General features: G+C 32.9%; 1 protein-coding gene across 1 annotated transcript in view; it reads left to right on the forward strand.

Annotated features, from left to right (window-relative positions):
* The window catches only part of LOC117315776 (atrial natriuretic peptide receptor 1-like), a 349153-nt gene that overhangs the window by 64013 nt on the left and 264422 nt on the right, over positions 1 to 20718 (forward strand). The window lies entirely within an intron of this gene.

Genomic DNA, 20718 nt, shown 5'->3' on the forward strand with positions numbered 1-20718 from the left:
CATTTTTTTTATGCACATGCTGTATCGAATGTCAGTCGAATAACTCGGTAAAATTGGCATGATATACACTGTATGCATAATCGGGGAGGTTACTCTTATCCTTTCTGTATAGGTGGTTTGTTTATAATGAAAAACTCTAGAATATGACCAGGCGTATGTATAATTTGAACATAAGAATAGAGGATTTTATTCTCCCTTGTGGTGCTAGTTTCGAAAGAACTGGTATATGTGATCGAGCGTCACTCGTGGATGGACGTAAAGAGAGCAGTGACAGAGGGAAAACATTACATTAACGTTGAAAAGCATATCTGAAATTATCTCCCCTTCCAAGCCTTCCTAGTTTCTCTTTGCGTTTCAGTTCCCTTGTAATGCTATCACATCTCGTCGTCACGTGGTCTTGCTGTTCCGATAGTATTAAATTAAAACAGACAAATAGTACTTATATAACATTGAAATGGTAAATACACAATGTATTACTAAATTAAAATATGTTGTACTTAAAACACGAAATGTTGTGTACATTTTGTTACTAATGTTTGATACTAATGATGTATATGCATCAAATGCTTAATATCAGTATATACAATCTAACTTGAGTAGGAAAATATAAATGACGTATCAAAACCATAATATGAATGAATTAAATAGACATAATATCAAATTATGATATAGAAGTATACCTCATGTTTGTAACAGTGTCTGTGATTGGAATTAATGCATCACGTGACAGGGGTATACAACCTCATATATTCCTCTCGCGATGGACCCTCATATTCTGCAGAGTCTTTCTATTAGTTACTTACAAATGTCAAATGAACAGTAACGCACAATTTGTAGTCGAAGAAGCAGACGTAAATAAAATTCTTCAAAACAGAAATATTTAGAACATGAGATTATCAACAAAAGTACCGGTTAACTATTACCAAGAGTTTATAAAAGGACACTGGCAATAATACCTGGACTTGTAATTGTATCAAGAGCGACATTGATAACAGAAGTCTGGAATACAAATATTTTATATCTGGGCTTTTTTCTCAATATTATCATTTATTAGTATTTTTCGGTATAATACACATTATATGCCCTGGTTGCAGGGTATATATGAAAGTTAATTTACCCGAATGTATCATTACCCGAGCGCAGGTCAAACTCGCATATTATAACGCAGTCTTGGCATAAAAACATAGTGTCGTATAATAGTTTTTTTCCGGAAACGAATAAATGATGAAACTTATTATAATAATATTGTAATTATGTATCAAATGGTTGTTGTATTTGCACGATAGGATGCGCGTGCTGATAGCATACAATGTTACTGTTTACATGTTAAATTGTTCAAATTTAAACCTTCTGAAGGTTTGAAAGATTTGAAGTCGAGTAACGTCTGACCTCATTTTGAATTGTTTCCGTGACTATTGTGATTGTGACCTCATTTTGAATTGTTTCCGTGACTATTGTGATTGTTTTCATTGTCTATTATTTCCAAACTTTTGTTGAAATATCACGGTCCCTGCAAACTAATTGCTTCTCCTCCAACTGATTGGATAATGACATGCTCACGATGTAAATAACTCATGGTTATTTGTCAATAATGATATTACTTTCGTTGTCTGATGGCCAGTCCTCTTCAGAAAATGCTATACCTATTAAATCTAAACATAGTACATGTAGCTTCCATGTTCCTCGTCTGGGTATTATGTTGTTGCTGTTGTTTTTTCCTAGCCAATTATCTGGATTACCTCCCTTGAATTAATCATACCGGCAAATCAGGGGGCATTATATGTTCCCTCTCCGTCCGTCTTATACGAACACATGTACGCTACGCCAGAGTATGTAAGCGATCTAGCGGCTTCATTCCATGAGGGAATTTGATGAAACTTAACTTAAGCATTGCTCTCATTTTTTGAGTTTCATTGGGGTATGAAAGAAACTATATAAATTCGCGAAGTGGATTCTTACAAAATTTGCAAACCTTTTCTTTCATACCCCTATGAAACTAAAAAAAGTAATTGCCATCATCGCTTATTATTAATTTTTGAAATTGATTTGTAAAATTAAAACATGTTTTATGTACAATTTAACTGATCTCATAAGGGATTTGTTATTACAAATTAATATGCAACGCCAATGGCCGTAATTGTGATGTCATATTCAGAAAGCCGCATTCTACGTATGAACATTGATTATACAATGATGAAAGTCCATAATATAGCGGACACGTTTCAGGTTCGAGGTTTTGGTGTTAATGTCAAGGTCTCCGGTATTATATTTATCGGGGGCCGGTAGGGTCATGTATTACTTAGCAATACCCGGTATGCTTGTTGAAATATTAAATAATTCCTTTTTCCGATATCTGCTAAATGAATGATCCGATTTCGATAAAACTCACATAACTGGCCCTTTGACGTTGTGCATTTTAGGGACCATGTTTAATTTTTTTGGGCATCACTTACTTCACATGAACCTTGCTACTGCCTGGTAGTTCATCCCCAAACAATATTTCAACAACGTTAATATATGCGATATTCAATTTGGACAAACTTGTTTAATATTTATTTTAATATAAGAAATGGAGCGCAAAAAAAACCTTTATTCAGTCACATTTCTTATACATTTTACAAAATGGGTAATGCTTGATGTTTCACATGTGAATAGCATAAAGTATCTAGAAACAAAACCCGACCTAATCAGTGTCAAGTCTATTTTTTTAAGACAGCATCTTTATTACAAATTTGTTATCAGTTTTCAAAAGGCGCTAGTAGCAGCGGGATTTGAACAGCGAAGAACTAGCAATAACAGTCCTGTTGTTTGTTCCAATTGACATGCAATCAGCGGTATAAAAATGTTTCCCCGAGGACAGACGAAGCCATGAAACATGTATACGACAAGCATTCTGTGTTTATTATTGGTTGTCTTAAGTGTAATAATGTGTTGTTTATCCACCGTGAAGGATAGAACAAACGTCTGTATGCCTTTCCTAGGGAAGATCAAACACTGCCAGACGTTCCATCCTACCCTAGTCGTCCGTTACAAATGTAGAGTCATTGTTTGAAGTTAATAACATAAAAATAAACATGCAAACATCACTGATGCTTTTTCGGAAATATGGTTAGATGAAAAGCCAAGAACAATACAGATATCTTACACTTAGTTTCCGTGTAGTTTCCGCAGGCCAATTAGTGATAGCATGATGTTCCTATCAATACATGTAATATAAGGTACCCTATAAATGGTGTGTCTACACCTTGCGCAAGTAAATGGCGAGTAGTGCTACGTCTGTAGTTTAGTTTTGAATACAGAAAGGTCATACAGAAAATTACATTCTATACAAGAAAGAGCTAGATACAGTAGGGTTTTAAATACTCCATGCCACTTTTTTGTCCTTCAAGGACTCGTCAGTGATGCCAGGGTTATCATACAGCTGTTTCGTTCTTCTAGTACTTGTCAGTGATGTTAGGGACATCATACAGATGTTTCGTCCTTCTGGGACTCGTCAGTGACGTTAGGGACATCATACAGCTGATTTGTTCATCTAGGACTCGTAAATGTTGCTAGGAAAACTATGAGCTGTTACGTCCTTCTAGCACTCGTCAGTGATGTTAGGGACATCATTCAGGTGTTTCGTCCTTCTCGTACTCGTCAATGACGCTAGGGACACTATACAGCTGTTTCGTCATTCTAGTACTTGTCAGTGGTGTTTGTGATATCATACAACTGCTTCGTCAAGACACTCATCATTGGTGCTAAAGACCGAAAGTCACAATACTGAGGGATCGATAAAGGAAATTAAAATTGCCTCGATTTGGTTTGTTTTTGTTTAACGTCCTATTAACAGCCAGGGTCATTTAAGGACGTGCCAGGTTTGGAGGTGGAGGAAAGCCGGAGTACCCGGAGAAAAACCACCGGCCTTCGGTCAGTACCTGGCAACTGCCCCACGTAGGTTTCGAACTCGAAACCAAGAGGTGGAGGGCTAGCGTTAAAGTGTCGGGACACCTAAACCACTCGGCCACCGCGGCCCCGCGTCGAACAAATTGTTAAAATTCTTGAGAGTGACGTTTGATAGTCTATAACTCAATCAGAAGTATAAAAGTGAATGTTGCAAGGTATAATGACGTCATAAATCTATATATGAAGCTGTACATAACTCTTCTGCTGTTCTGATAAAACATGTTCTTCCATAAGTGAAAATGTGTGTTTTTATCACTTTACCTAAGTAATATACTTCGGTTTTTATTGAACAGTCATTCAGTCCAATCAAAATTGATTCCGTGACCTGAGGGTTTTATTGAATAGAATAAAATAGAGAAGACAATGAGATATCAATTTTAGGGGGGGGGGGGGTTGTGTTACGATTTACATGATGACTGAATAACAAGGGATGTCTCAAAGAAGACACACAAACATGCAATTGTAATGTATTTGTTTGGCATTCTAGTAAAATGATAATAAAATAACAATACCTACCTGTAATTAGGTAATCATTCAAAAATATCGTTACCATCCCTAAAAAACCGCAATTCAAACATCTACCTATTTTGGTATGGTTTTTATAAACATGAAATTTGCATACATAACTTTTCCTCTTTGGGAATAGACCGGCTTTAGAAACGTCAGCTACGTTTGTTACGGTGACTCGAAGTTATTACGTAGCACAGCCCAAAGTCAATAAACCATTTGGTTATGAAGCTAAAACTGGGAAATTGGTAGTTTACAAAGAAGTAAGTCCAGACGTTTTTGTGTTATGATAATAGCTGACACCATGCAGTCCCCAATACCGGCCAGTAATTCATCATGTACCACGTGATTTCTATACGTAAGTTGTTCATAGGGGACACATCGTTTAAAGTGAAGAACTGTGTTTGTTGGAAAGTTCTCGGAGTTCATGGCTTCCTGACACGTCAAAGGTCATTATAACGATGGCTTGGAACGCATGCATACTGACTATTCTTTTCCATTCTTTCCGTACACAGTTTTATAGCTATAGTTTATATTCGCAAATAACGAAAAACCATAGACTCGCAAAATGGAAAAGAAACCGGAATTGAAGTAGAACAAATAAAGGGAACATAAGAGCAAATTATCGATTTGGATGAAAATCTTAAAAAAAAGAAAAAAAAAAAATACCAAGGAAGTAAGACCGTATTGTCCAGAAGGGTAGGAGTTTGATAACCCCATGACATGTCATTGATACCATTGTCCTTGCGTTGTTCAATAATCATATAATGTCAATATAGATATGTAGAAGATACGGAATATGTAAATCAGAGTAAAGCAGATCCGGGTTAAGATGTACATACAATGACCATTTATTACCGGACCAGATCTCATTCCTTCAACTATAAGGGAGATTACATTGGCTCCACATTTACACACGAGAAGTCGTCATCCCGCAGCAGAATATCTAGGATGTAGCTAGTCATCAAAGTTTCATATTTTTTTATTTGGAGGGAGGAAGATTTTTTCTGAATGGGTTCGTCTGTATGTCGTGATATGCGGAAGTGACGACAATGGACCAACTTGTGGTAAAAAAACCGACACTCTACAGGTGACAGTAGGATATGCACTTGTGTCGTACGCAAGAAGAGTGAGTGAACACTTCGAAAACAATTAACTGTTCTGTCATGGACATTACCGTAAACAGGCAGGCAAGGTGATTGCATCTTCTATTGACATAACAGTTACGGATCACCGGGAGACGGCCATTATGGTGGAGCCATTTTATTAACTAGTGGATATCTCGGAAACATAAAACTTCATTAGTGTTGGATGGTCCCTGGTAAAATAAGCGATCAATTGTCTGAGAAGAGCTGTTTTGTCTAAAGTGTCCAATTTATTTTGATGTATATGTCGATTTATAAAGAGACATAACAACACAACTGATTTTGTAGGGAAAACAGACATGAGTCGTACAGTTGATCTCTAAGCGGTTGACGAGTATTTTGGTCTTTATTCATGCATTAATACCAATGTATTACGTTCCAATTCCAGAGTACTATAAGAGAGGTGTTCCTCCTCAGTTGATCAGTCAGTCAATTATTAACCTTGTCCATGTCTGTAATATACTTTTATACACATGTGGCTGTCAAATTCAAATATAACAACCTAAATAATACGATGTCTCGTTAGGAGACACTAAATACATGTAGGTTAAACCGAGAAACGGCCATCTCTCCAATACACAGATACTGTATATCACCTGCTTGTTCTGTCTTGTATTGGTGACTGATGGATACCCGTCTCCATGTAACCCTTGTTTGTACGAAGTCGTTACATACCGAACACTGTGATGCATTAAGGGCATCAGAATTATGTTCCACATTGCATGATACATAAAATTGCGATCTTATCTTTTCTCGTCTATCTTAACAAAATTGCTACATCTTTGACCTTTGTTAAAAATTCGTCATTGTTGAGAAGGTATTTTGTCACATTGCATGATTTGTCACACGTTACTTTCTTGACCCCTTTCTTCTTCCTGACATATCTCAAGACATTGCCTTACATCTGGTCTTCAATTGAGCGTTGTTATAATTTTGCGTTCTGTCTCATGTCATGACGAACTGATATTAATGTTGCTATCAGTTTGATGACAACATTTAACACTGGCGGTAAAAGGTAGGTCACTGTCGTTGTCATAGCAATGATACGCTATCGCGTCAAAGTCTCGAATTTCAGAAAGTTTACACTTTAACTGTATCAAATATGCTTAAGGAAGACATTAAAATACGAAAAACAAATCATAATGACTTTGACAATATATCATAAAGAACATTTAGGTTAGGGTCCAGTAGGGAAGTAAATGAATAGGTTATCCCCCCTTACCGAGATTGATTTGGTAGACGTTCTTATTTAGAGTTTACCATGGGGACAGTCTCCCCCGCTATGTGTGCGTGCCTATAGGGGAAGAGTTAAGGCTTCATTCATTTGTAGATTAAAAACTCCAACTCTTTTGAGAATCGTATAGGAAAAACAAGACAAATCGATTGTTAAATTAAATTAATCAAATTACATGGTTGCAATAAAATTGTCCACCTCGACCTACTCAGTCAATAACAGAATGAAAAATCTGGAAACATTAGACCTCGATAACAGACCATTTAGCAATATTAAGCTGCATCATTCTCAAAGATAAAATCAGGAATAACATAGTGTTCAATTACATACGAACAATTAATCGTCACCAATACACAATGTAAATCACGTGCACGATAAATCACGTGTTTACGACATTACGACAAGGAATCCCTATTTTACACGCGCGATTAAGTTGTAAAGGAATAGTAAATTAGATTTATCAGACACCTTATGATGTTATTGTCGGGAGTATTATGTTACAATAATGATTTAAGGAATACAGATGAGTGTCTACATTAGCATCTGTGTCCGGTAGTTAGTTACCGTACCAGTGCGAAACATTCAGTAATAGGTTGGAAATGTAGTCAGAATATATTTTAAATGGTATTTTAACAAAATTGAACAGTATTTTCATCAAAATATTACTTAAGTATAACTTCATTTTTGGATTTAATTAAAATACATTTTTATTTGGCGTTATCCTAACAAGACTTAACAAAAGCTGTCTCGTCATTGCGTTTATCGATTGAACGAGGATTGACTGGCGCGATGATTCTCCATGAATGGAACAGACGGATGAACTGACCTTGTGTTTCTGATAATAACCGAACGTGAAATAGATCAATCGGCCGCACAGAAATTATACAAATATGGACCGTTATCGAGGTCGATACAATGATTTACAAACCAGCGCTTTATCATATATCACGGCCTTGAACATAAACGATACATTATTTACTCTCAAAAGTATCAAATATCATATATTTGTCTGTGACTTCTCCTAAAGGATATTCAGGAGGAGGAATGTGATTTCCTGGCAGGACATGTGATGTTCATCTTGTCTAGTCAGGGAATGAAGGTGACGTCTTCCTTGTCTGTGACTTCTCCTAAAGGATATTCAGGAGGAGGGAGGTGATTTCCTGGCAGGACATGTGATGTTCATCTTGTCTAGTCAGGGAATGAAGGTGACGTCTTCCTAGATTCGTAACGAGACCTACTTTGATTTGCTGCTCCCAAGACAGCAATAAGGATCTCCATGTTATTATTCTCTCTCTGCTAACAACTCGTTTGCGGTGTGTTGTCTATGTCGTAGACGCCCGTAAGATATACCACCGCAGAAAGGACATAACATTCCAATAATAATATATACGGTGATCAACCTACAGTTTTAATGGGTCCTTTTCAACTTTATCGGTTAAACAAAGAGTCTCACAATACTAACTTCAACTATTTACAGAAAGTCTACGAGTCCAATAAAAATATATAAGTTCATGAGTATGGACTCGCAAGTAGATCTATCCTATATATCTGTAGTCTGGTAATCCTTAGTAGACATTTGGTCTGGCAGAAGTTATGGCCATGTTCGTAATGTTAAGAGAAAAAAATGTTAACTACATCGACAATATATGATAACGTACATCAAATTATAGATCATTATTAATGAAATAAAAACTCCGACCGTCCATGTAAGAGAAGATTATTAGGGAATGGAATAAATTGTTTTAGTATAATAAACTCTCGATGCTGGTCCTGGACGAGGGAAGGCATGCCTGATGTGGAACTTGGATTGTACGGAAGGTCAAGAGTTCTGAACAAACAGTGTGTGATGCTTTGACAATCACGACTCCATTATTTAGTGGAATTGATTCTAAGACAAAACTAATCGAACGCTGATGAATCAACACACTCCAGTACTCTCGAGTCGTACTGTGGAAGTCGGGAGTACTGGAAATTGTCACGAATTTCCGGGAGATCGCCGAACAAATTCAGGAAGAATTACTCACTCATTATGAAATGATTTGGTTCACACTATGATGTCCCTGTACGGTATCCGTTGTCTTCAGTGACAGAGCGCATGGCAAACAAACACACATGGATAATTGATTGAATGATTTGATAGCAACGCTCGCTGAAATAGTAACGGAACAGATAGCCAAGGACATGGTGAAAGTCTGAGAACTGATATGATTTCCAAGGAAAAGAAATAGTGTAGAAAATACAGATAGTCAAGGAAATGGAGAAAAAATCAGGTAGCTGAATTGATAGCCAGGGACATGGGCAAATCTAGGAATTTACCAGATATCCAAGTACATGGAAACATTTATCACCAAGATAACCAAGCCGACGGGGAAATTCTAGTCACTACAGTTAGTCAAACACATATATTACAAAGCAAATGAATTAAGAAATAGAATAAATTAATTAACTGGAATTACTTGTATATTATCCTTCGCTTACTTTATGGTAATAGTGATTTTCATGCTTTAATCGTATGTCAGAAATACTGTGAAGAAATATATCAATTATCAGTTGATCAATTTTTGTGGCTGCAACCGTACGAAAATAATAGTATATTTGTAACTGTTCCTACTGAATTCTAACATTAGTATGTATTGAATAAAGTTCCACCATATTTATATGCATGTTGATTATGTGCACAAAGGCAATAATGCCTATTGCAAAATAAAGAAATGTTTTCATATAAAATCGAGCCAACAGATACCATATTAACGGTCATATCCAATGGCTTTACTTTATTGTTATCATATACACAACGAAACTGTTAACCATTGCAAAATATCATAAAACCATTCTCATTCTCAAGAATGCAATATTTTGTTCATTCTTTGAATTCTTAAAAAAAACTGCAGTAAGAAATACAAACAAAAAACATAAAAAAACAACAAACAAAAACAAAACAAAACGAAAACAATATATCACTTGAAGTCTTTATTCAGATATTGTATCTATCAACATATTATGAGCCTCATAAATACGGAATCTGCTCTTATTTTGTGTCAAATTTACCAGATCAAGTAAAACTTGACCGATTCCTATTTCTCCCGGAATTAATCTGCTGCAATATCTGATCTTTCTTTGGTGTGTTCCCTCTGTAAGTGTTAAGGCCATCCGTCCGCTAATGAACGCGGTAATTACAAGGAAGTTTAATAATACGAAAACAGATCACCTCTCTCACACTTCTGTTGATATTTTGCCTTCGTTCCATCGATTTTAAAGGTAGAATGACATTTTTTTTATTCCCACATTGATTGTTATTTCCCTTTTGCCAACGATCACAAGCACAGTAATGCAGTTTGGGGCAAATAATATGCTGTTTCACTTTTTTATAATTTGTGACTTAATTGTTTTCGCTGTTGAAGAGAAAATTTACGCTGAACTGGGGATCTAAACAACAGGACGGGAAATGTGTTTGGCCTTGGATTTTTATTTAACAGTTCATTATTAAACTCAGGATTCATTGGCGTTACTTAAATATGTCTTGTGTGAAATTATCTAGTGGAATTTACATTACGGTTAGTAATCGTTTTTACCATTCCGCCGTTAATAGCACCATACATCTACATGTAAAAACTACCCCGAAAATCATTTAATAGACTGCAACTGAGTGTTAACACTTGTCTTATAAATAACCTATAGGTGTTAATTTACCTGTTGAACTGATCAGTATGTCTGGCAGAGATATATAGTATCTATCTCATACATATCCACATGTGTTTCAGAGTTAATGTTTAAAAGTTGTCCATACATCGCGTACGTCAGGTGCAAGTAAGATCTGGTACTCAATAAATCTAACCATTTAATTACGTGATTACGGGTATAACAGAGAATCCTGTATTACGTTGCGGGAGGAGTGTATCTACTATACCATACAGGTAGGGGTAAGGATTGTACCCGCAAAGTTGAGCCTTCGCCTCTGTGATTAAGGCGTTGTATTTTGTCTCCTGGCCTTTGGTTGAGTGTTCGCCTCTGTGATGAAGGCTTTGAATTATGTATCCTTGTCTTTATTTGAGCGTTTAACCTGTGAGAAAATCTTTGTCCTGTACCCCCTCGCACAGATATCTATAGTCACAACATTTTGCGATCCCGAGGGTCCTACGAGATTTTGTGATCTCGCGGGTTTTACCACTTTTTGTGATCCCGATAGCTTTTCCAAATTTTGTGATTCCAAGGGATTTTACCAAATATTGTCATCTTACGAGTTTTACCAATTTTATCATCCCGAGGATTTAACTAGAATTTGTGATCCGGGGGTTTAACCAGTTTTTGTGATCCTGGGGGTTATACCAGATTTTGTGATCCCGGGGGTTTTATCAGATATTGTGTTCTCGCGGGTTTTACCAGATATTGTGATTCCAGAGGTTTAACCAGATTTTTCGTTTCTGATGATTTTACCACTTTTTGTGATCCCGATGTCAGAATATCAATAGTCTTCAGACCTAAATATGAATGAGTCTTGTAATATAAAACAATGGACCGAGCACTATATCTATTTGCAAAATAATTCATGCAGAAGTGGAATATAAGCATATTGATATAATGACATCCATATAAAGCTTGCATGCATGATCTGATATCATTTTAATCGAAATGTGAACACTGTGTGTGCATTTAAATAGCATAGTTTCGCATTTCCGTGGCTCAAATGCCGTTCAGACTTGGCCCTGAGTACTTAACAATATGGGATGCCTCCATATCCAATTTTTTTTCTTGTGAATCATGTCCATAAAACTCGGAAATATACCAATTTACATGCTAGCGATCCAACCATTAGACTATAGAGTAAAGTATTTCTATCGGAGAGCTTTTCAAAAGCTGTCACCGTCTGTCAATAAATCATTTATAGACAACGGGACGATTGTTTATTATAATAGAACTGGCTATTATTATTTGTAGAATTTCCATTTTTCTTGAAATATTTATGTGCTTCTCGCGAAAGGTCATGCCATCATAATCCCAACTGACAAACAAGGGAAAGAACAGACATCTGTGGTAAACCAGATAATGCTCTTCTAGCAGTCTTGTCCCGCCTGCTATGATGATCTTTTGTAAACCAATGATGTTCTCTTCTAACATGCTTATCTCGCCTGGGACGAACTCAGTTGTAGACATATGATGCTGTCCTAGCAGCCTCGTCTCGTTGACACGAGGCATTGTTGTAAACAAGTGATGTTCTCTTCTAACATGCTTATCTCGCCTGGAACAGACTCAGTTGTAGACATATGATGCTGTCCTAGCAGCCTCGTCTCGTTGACACGAGGCATTGTTGTAAACAAGTGATGTTCTCTTCTAACATGCTTATCTCGCCTGGAACAGACTCAGTTGTAGACATATGATGCTGTCCTAGCAGCCTCGTCTCGTTGACACGAGGCATTGTTGTAAACAAGTGATGTTCTCTTCTAACATGCTTATCTCGCCTGGAACAGACTCAGTTGTAGACATATGATGCTGTCCTAGCAGCCTCGTCTCGTTGACACGAGGCATTGTTGTAAACAAGTGATGTTCCCTTCTAACATGCTTATCTAGCCTGGAACGAACTCAGTTGTAAACAAATGATGCTCTTTTCTAACAGGTTTGTCTCGTCTTGCGCGAGGCTCAGTTGTAAAGAAATGATGCTCTCTTCTGAGAGGTTTGTCTTGCTTGACAGTTGTAGGCAGATAATATGTTCCTAGCAGTCTCGTCTCGCCTGGCACAAGGTTCTGTTGTAGAGAAATGCTGCTCTCTCCTCACATGCTTGTCTCACATGGAACGGTGCTCATTTGTAGACAGATGATGCCCTGCTAACAGGTTTATTTTATCTCGCCTAACAGTTGTAGAAAGGTAACACTCTCCATACCGGCTTGAACGAGGCATGTTTTCAGTATTGACAATCGGGTTATGATCAAAAACTGATAATCGTCAACACATCAATAATATTCTCTCTAACTAATTATCGATGTCTTAATATGATACATGTATCTATGTTTATGTAGTGCTGTACAGATATATCAGGTTTACAGAGCCATTGAGAGAGAGAGAGAGAGAGAGAGAGAGAGAGAGAGAGAGAGAGAGAGAGAGAGAGAGAGAGAGAGAGAGAGTTGTCTTGAATTCAAGGTTTTTTCCTTGTATTGTTTTATTTTGACACCAGATTCTACTACAATAATGCTTGTGTGATTTTCATTAGTGTGTTATGAATAAAACTTCTTAACGAAATAACTGTACACAGAAAACTGTTACTTGGTACCTTTGTCGCATTATATCTGACGATAAATTCAACCTTTTTATATGAAATTACCTCTTTATCATATCAAATAATGTTCTGGTAATTTAATTGTTAGATACAGAAAGCATCTGTTAACATAATGCGGAAGTGTTATAATTAGTCAGCGCACAATCGTGATGTCATAAAAAGTGATGTTTCTTCAAAATGACGCTTATCAATCGCAGCTTCATCTCGATCGCAGGATGCGGTGGCACTTTTAAGAAAGGAGAGCTTTTGCTCTACAGAAAAGACATTACCAAACCGATATTAATCAATCAACCTTACCCCCCCCCCCCCCCCCCCCCAACGACATCTTTTAATAATTTTTCTTTTATTTTCATTTTTCCTGTCATCTCTTCCTTCCTTTTAATGTTTTCATCCGATGTCCTTGGTATAGAAAGCCGTCTCTAGCTACTACAACAAGCTTAAACTTGTTTCCGGTACGACATCGAAGTTACTATCATCATAACAGATAATAAGGTCCCTTAGGCACCACTTCTCAATCTTCCTGAAACCGAAAAATGTCCGTAAATAAAGTTTTGAATTGATTGCAACATAATCTGGCATCTCAATAGCATATTCTTTTTTTTTTTTTTTTTTTTGTAAAATAAAATGAAAGCAAGATAAAGATAGTAAATGGCGTCCCCGTGAGTATACAGGTCATCTGTGTTAAATGTTTGCTGAAAAAGTCTCACTGCCTACGAGTATAATCTCATTGTTGTTTAATAACAGACGACATTGTCTCTAACATCGTAGACATTCAAGTGACCAAATCAGCCGTTTAAAATTCGGAACAGCCAAGAAAATGACAAAAGTGAGATTTTCAATATACATCTAAAAATCGAATCCAAATCACGTCTTCTAAACATTCAGGCAACGGAAACCAACTAAAGTCATGTGGGTCACGCAAGACCTCAATGTATCCGACAAACTCATGACGACGAATTGCATAGACAAAAGGATAAATGACAGGGCAAAGGAGAGGTTATGATAAGTTTGTTTGAAAGAGCATGGTAAAATGTTTGGATAAATTGATGGTAAAAGTAATGTGATCCACAGCAATAATGTAGCAAATTACTTGATGTTTACAGATAGCACACAATTGTAGATATTTTAACATATTAACACTCTCTTGTAGTGATGTTAATATATTAGCGTACTGTTGTAGTAATGTTAACACATTATCAAACTATTGTAGTGATGTTAACATATTATCAAACTATTGTAGTGATGTTAACACATTATCAAACTATTGTAGTAATGTTAACACATTATCAAACTATTGTAGTAATGTTAACACATTATCAAACTATTGTAGTAATGTTAACACATTATCAAACTATTGTAGAAATGTTAACACATCAAAATATTGTAGTAACGTTAACACATTATCAAACTATTGTAGTAATGTTAACACATTATCAAACTATTGTAGTAATGTTAACACATCAAACTATTGTTGTAATGTTAACACATCAAACTATTGTTGTAATGTTAACACATTATCAAACTATTGTAGTAATGTTAACACATTATCAAACTATTGTAGTAATGTTAACACATTATCAAACTACTGTAATAATGTTAACACATTATCAAACTGTTGTAGTAATGTTAACACATTATCAAACTATTGTAGTAATGTTAACACATCAAACTATTGTTGTAATGTTAACACATTATCAAACTATTGTAGCAATGTTAACAGATTATCAAACTATTGTAGTAATGTTAACACATCAAACTATTGTAGTAATGTTAACACATTATCAAACTACTAGTAATGTTAACACATCAAACTATTGTAGTAATGTTAACACATTATCAAACTACTGTAGTAATGTTAACACATTATCAAACTATTGTAGTAATGTTAACACATTATCAAACTATTGTAGTAATGTTAACACATTATCAAACTATTGTAGTAATGTTAACACATTATCAAACTATTGTAGTAATGTTTACACATTATCAAACTATTGTAGTGATGTTAACACATTATCAAACTATTGTAGTAATGTTAACACATTATCAAACTATTGTAGTAATGTTTACACATTATCAAACTATTGTAGTGATGTTAACACATTATCAAACTATTGTAGTAATGTTAACACATCAAACTATTGTAGTAATGTTAACACATTATCAAACTATTGTAGTAATGTTAACACATTATCAAACTATTGTAGTAATGTTAACACATTATCAAACTATTGTAGTAATGTTAACACATCAAACTATTGTTGTAATGTTAACACATTATCAAACTATTGTAGTAATGTTAACACATTATCAAACTATCGTAGTAATGTTAACACATTATCACACTATTGTAGTAATGTTAACACATTATCAAACTATTGTAGTAATGTTAACACATCAAACTATTGTAGTAATGTTAACACATTATCAAACTATTGTAGTAATGTTAACACATCAAACTATTGTAGTAATGTTAACACATCAAACTATTGTAGTAATGTTAACACATCAAACTATTGTAGTAATGTTAACACATCAAACTATTGTAGTAATGTTAACACATCAAACTATTGTAGTAATGGTAACACATCAAACTATTGTAGTAATGTTAACACATCAAACTATTGTAGTAATGTTAACACATCAAACTATTGTAGTAATGTTAACACATTATCAAACTATTGTAGTGATGTTAACACATCAAACTATTGTAGTAATGTTAACACATTATCAAACTATTGTAGTAATGTTAACACATCAAACTATTGTAGTAATGTTAACACATTATCAAACTATTGTAGTAATGTTAACACATTATCAAACTATTGTAGTAATGTTAACACATTATCAAACTATTGTAGTAATGTTAACACATTATCAGACTATTGTAGTAATGTTAACACATTATCAAACTATTGTAGTAATGTTAACACATTATCAAACTATTGTAGTAATGTTAACACATTATCAAACTATTGTAGTAATGTTAACACATTATCAAACTATTGTAGTAATGTTGACACATTATCAAACTATTGTAGTAATGTTAACACATTATCAAACTATTGTAGTAATGTTAACACATTATCAAACACATTATCAAACTATTGTAGTAATGTTAACACATTATCAAACTATTGTAGTAATGTTAACACATTATCAAACTACTGTAATAATGTTAACACATTATCAAACTGTTGTAGTAATGTTAACACATTATCAAACTATTGTAGTAATGTTAACACATCAAACTATTGTTGTAATGTTCACACATTATCAAACTATTGTAGCAATGTTAACAGATTATCAAACTATTGTAGTAATGTTAACACATCAAACTATTGTAGTAATGTTAACACATTATCAAACTACTAGTAATGTTAACACATCAAACTATTGTAGTAATGTTAACACATTATCAAACTACTGTAGTAATGTTAACACATTATCAAACTATTGTAGTAATGTTAACACATTATCAAACTATTGTAGTAATGTTAACACATTATCAAACTATTGTAGTAATGTTAACACATTATCAAACTATTGTAGTAATGTTAACACATTATCAAACTATTGTAGTGATGTTAACACATTATCAAACTATTGTAGTAATGTTAACACATTATCAAACTATTGTAGTAATGTTTACACATTATCAAACTATTGTAGTGATGTTAACACATTATCAAACTATTGTAGTAATGTTAACACATCAAACTATTGTAGTAATGTTAACACATTATCAAACTATTGTAGTAATGTTAACACATTATCAAACTATTGTAGTAATGTTAACACATTATCAAACTATTGTAGTAATGTTAACACATCAAACTATTGTAGTAATGTTAACACATTATCAAACTATTGTAGTAATGTTAACACATTATCAAACTATCGTAGTAATGTTAACACATTATCACACTATTGTAGTAATGTTAACACATTATCAAACTATTGTAGTAATGTTAACACATCAAACTATTGTAGTAATGTTAACACATTATCAAACTATTGTAGTAATGTTAACACATCAAACTATTGTAGTAATGTTAACACATCAAACTATTGTAGTAATGTTAACACATCAAACTATTGTAGTAATGTTAACACATCAAACTATTGTAGTAATGTTAACACATCAAACTATTGTAGTAATGTTAACACATCAAACTATTGTAGTAATGTTAACACATTATCAAACTATTGTAGTGATGTTAACACATCAAACTATTGTAGTAATGTTAACACATTATCAAACTATTGTAGTAATGTTAACACATCAAACTATTGTAGTAATGTTAACACATTATCAAACTATTGTAGTAATGTTAACACATTATCAAACTATTGTAGTAATATTAACACATTATCAAACTATTGTAGTAATGTTAACACATTATCAGACTATTGTAGTAATGTTAACACATTATCAAACTATTGTAGTAATGTTAACACATTATCAAACTATTGTAGTAATGTTAACACATTATCAAACTATTGTAGTAATGTTAACACATCAAACTATTGTAGTAATGTTGACACATTATCAAACTATTGTAGTAATGTCAACACATTATCAAACTATTGTAGTAATGTTAACACATTATCAAACTATTGTAGTAATGTTAACACATTATCAAACTATTGTAGTAATGTTAACACATCAAACTATTGTAGTAATGTTAACACATCAAACTATTGTAGTAATGTTAACACATCAAACTATTGTAGTAATGTTAACACATTATCAAACTATTGTAGTGATGTTAACACATTATCAAACTATTGTAGTAATGTTAACACATTATCAAACTATTGTAGTAATGTTAACACATCAAACTATTGTAGTAATGTTAACACATTATCAAACTATTGTAGTAATGTTAACACATTATCAAACTATTTATAGTAATGTTAACACATCAAACTATTGTAGTAATGTTAACACATTATCAAACTATTGTAGTAATGTTAACACATTATCAAACTATTGTAGTAATGTTAACACATCAAACTATTGTAGTAATGTTAACACATTATCAAACTATTGTAGTAATGTTAACACATTATCAAACTATTGTAGTAATGTTAACACATCAAACTATTGTAGTAATGTTAACACATTATCAAACTATTGTAGTAATGTTAACACATCAAACTATTGTAGTAATGTTAACACATCAAACTATTGTAGTAATGGTAACACATCAAACTATTGTAGTAATGTTAACACATTATCAAACTATTGTAGTAATGTTAACACATCAAACTATTGTAGTAATGTTAACACATCAAACTATTGTAGTAATGTTAACACATTATCAAACTATTGTAGTAATGTTAACACATTATCAAACTATTGTAGTAATGTTAACACATCAAACTATTGTAGTAAAGTTAACACATTATCAAACTATTGTAGTAATGTTAACACATTATCAAACTATTGTAGTAATGTTAACACATCAAACTATTGTAGTAATGTTAACACATTATCAAACTATTGTAGTAATGTTAACACATCAAACTATTGTAGTAATGTTAACACATCAAACTATTGTAGTAATGGTAACACATCAAACTATTGTAGTAATGTTAACACATTATCAAACTATTGTAGTAATGTTAACACATCAAACTATTGTAGTAATGTTAACACATCAAACTATTGTCGTAATGTTAACACATTATCAAACTATTGTAGTAATGTTAACACATTATCAAACTATTGTAGTAATGTTAACACATTATCAAACTATTGTAGTAATGTTAACACATTATCAAACTATTGTAGTAATGTTAACACATTATCAAACTATTGTAGTATTGTTAACACATCAAACTATTGTAGTAATGTTAACACATCAAACTATTGTAGTAATGTTAACACATCAAACTATTGTAGTAATGGTAACACATCAAACTATTGTAGTAATGTTAACACATTATCAAACTATTGTAGTAACGTTAACACATTATCAAACTATTGTAGTAATGTTAACAGATTATCAAACTATTGTAGTAAAGTTAACACATTATCAAACTATTGTAGTGATGTTAACACATTATCAAACTATTGTAGTAATGTTAACACATTATCAAACTATTGTAGTAAAGTTAACACATTATCAAACTATTGTAGCAATGTTAACACATTATCAAACTATTGTAGTAATGTTTACACATCAAACTATTGTAGTAATGTTAACACATTATCAAACTATTGTAGTGATGTTAACACATTATCAAACTATTGTAGTAATGTTAACACATTATCAAACTATTATAGTGATGTTAACACATTATCAAACTATTGTAGTAATGTTTACACATTATCAAACTATTGTAGTAATGTTAACACATCAAATTACTGTAGTAATGTTAACACATTATCAAACTATTGTAGTGATGTTAACTCATCAAACTATTGTAGTAATGTTAACACATTATCAAACTATTGTAGTAATGTTGACACATTATCAAACTATTGTAGTAATGTTGACACATTATCAAACTATTGTAGTAATGTTAACACATTATCAAATTACTGTAGTAATGTTAACACATTATCAAACTATTGTAGTAATGTTGACACATTATCAAACTATTGTAGTAATGTTGACACATTATCAAACTATTGTAGTAATGTTAACACATCAAACTATTGTAGTAATGTTAACACATCAAACTATTGTAGAAATGTTAACACATTATCAAACCATTGTAGTAATGTTAACACATTATCAAACTATTGTAGTAATGTTAACACATTATCAAACTATTGTAGTAATGTTAACACATTATCAAACTATTGTAGTAATGTTAACACATTATCAAACCATTGTAGTGATGTTAACACATTATCAAACTATTGTAGTAATGTTAACACATTATCAAACTATTGTAGTAATGTTAACACATTATCAAACTATTGTAGTGATGTTAACACATTATCAAACTATTGTAGTAATGTTAACACATCAAACTATTGTAGTGATGTTAACACATTATGAAACTATTGTAGTAATGTTAACACATCAAACTATTGTAGTGATGTTAACACATTATCAAACTATTGTAGTAATGTTAACACATTATCAAACTATTGTAGTAATGTTAACACATTATCAAACTATTGTATTAATGTTAACACATTATCAAACTATTGTAGTAATGTTAACACATTATCAAACTATTGTAGTAATGTTAACACATTATCAAACTATTGTAGTAATGTAAACACATTATCAAACTATTGTAGTGATGTTAACACATTATCAAACTAGTGTAGTAATGTTAACACATTATCAAACTATTGTGGTAATGTTAACACATTATCAAACTATTGTAGTGATGTTAACACATCAAACTATTGTAGTAATGTTAACACATTATCAAACTATTGTAGTAATGTTAACACATTATCAAACTATTGTAGTAATGTTAACACATTATCAAACTATTGTAGTAATGTTAACACATCAAACTATTGTAGTAATGTTAACACATTATCAAACTATCGTAGTAATGTTAACACATTATCAAACTATTGTAGTGATGTTAACAGATTATCAAACTATTGTAGTAATGTTAACACATTATCAAACTAT

Source organism: Pecten maximus, chromosome 17 (genome assembly GCF_902652985.1).
Source record: "Pecten maximus chromosome 17, xPecMax1.1, whole genome shotgun sequence".
NCBI lineage: Eukaryota > Metazoa > Mollusca > Bivalvia > Pectinida > Pectinidae > Pecten > Pecten maximus.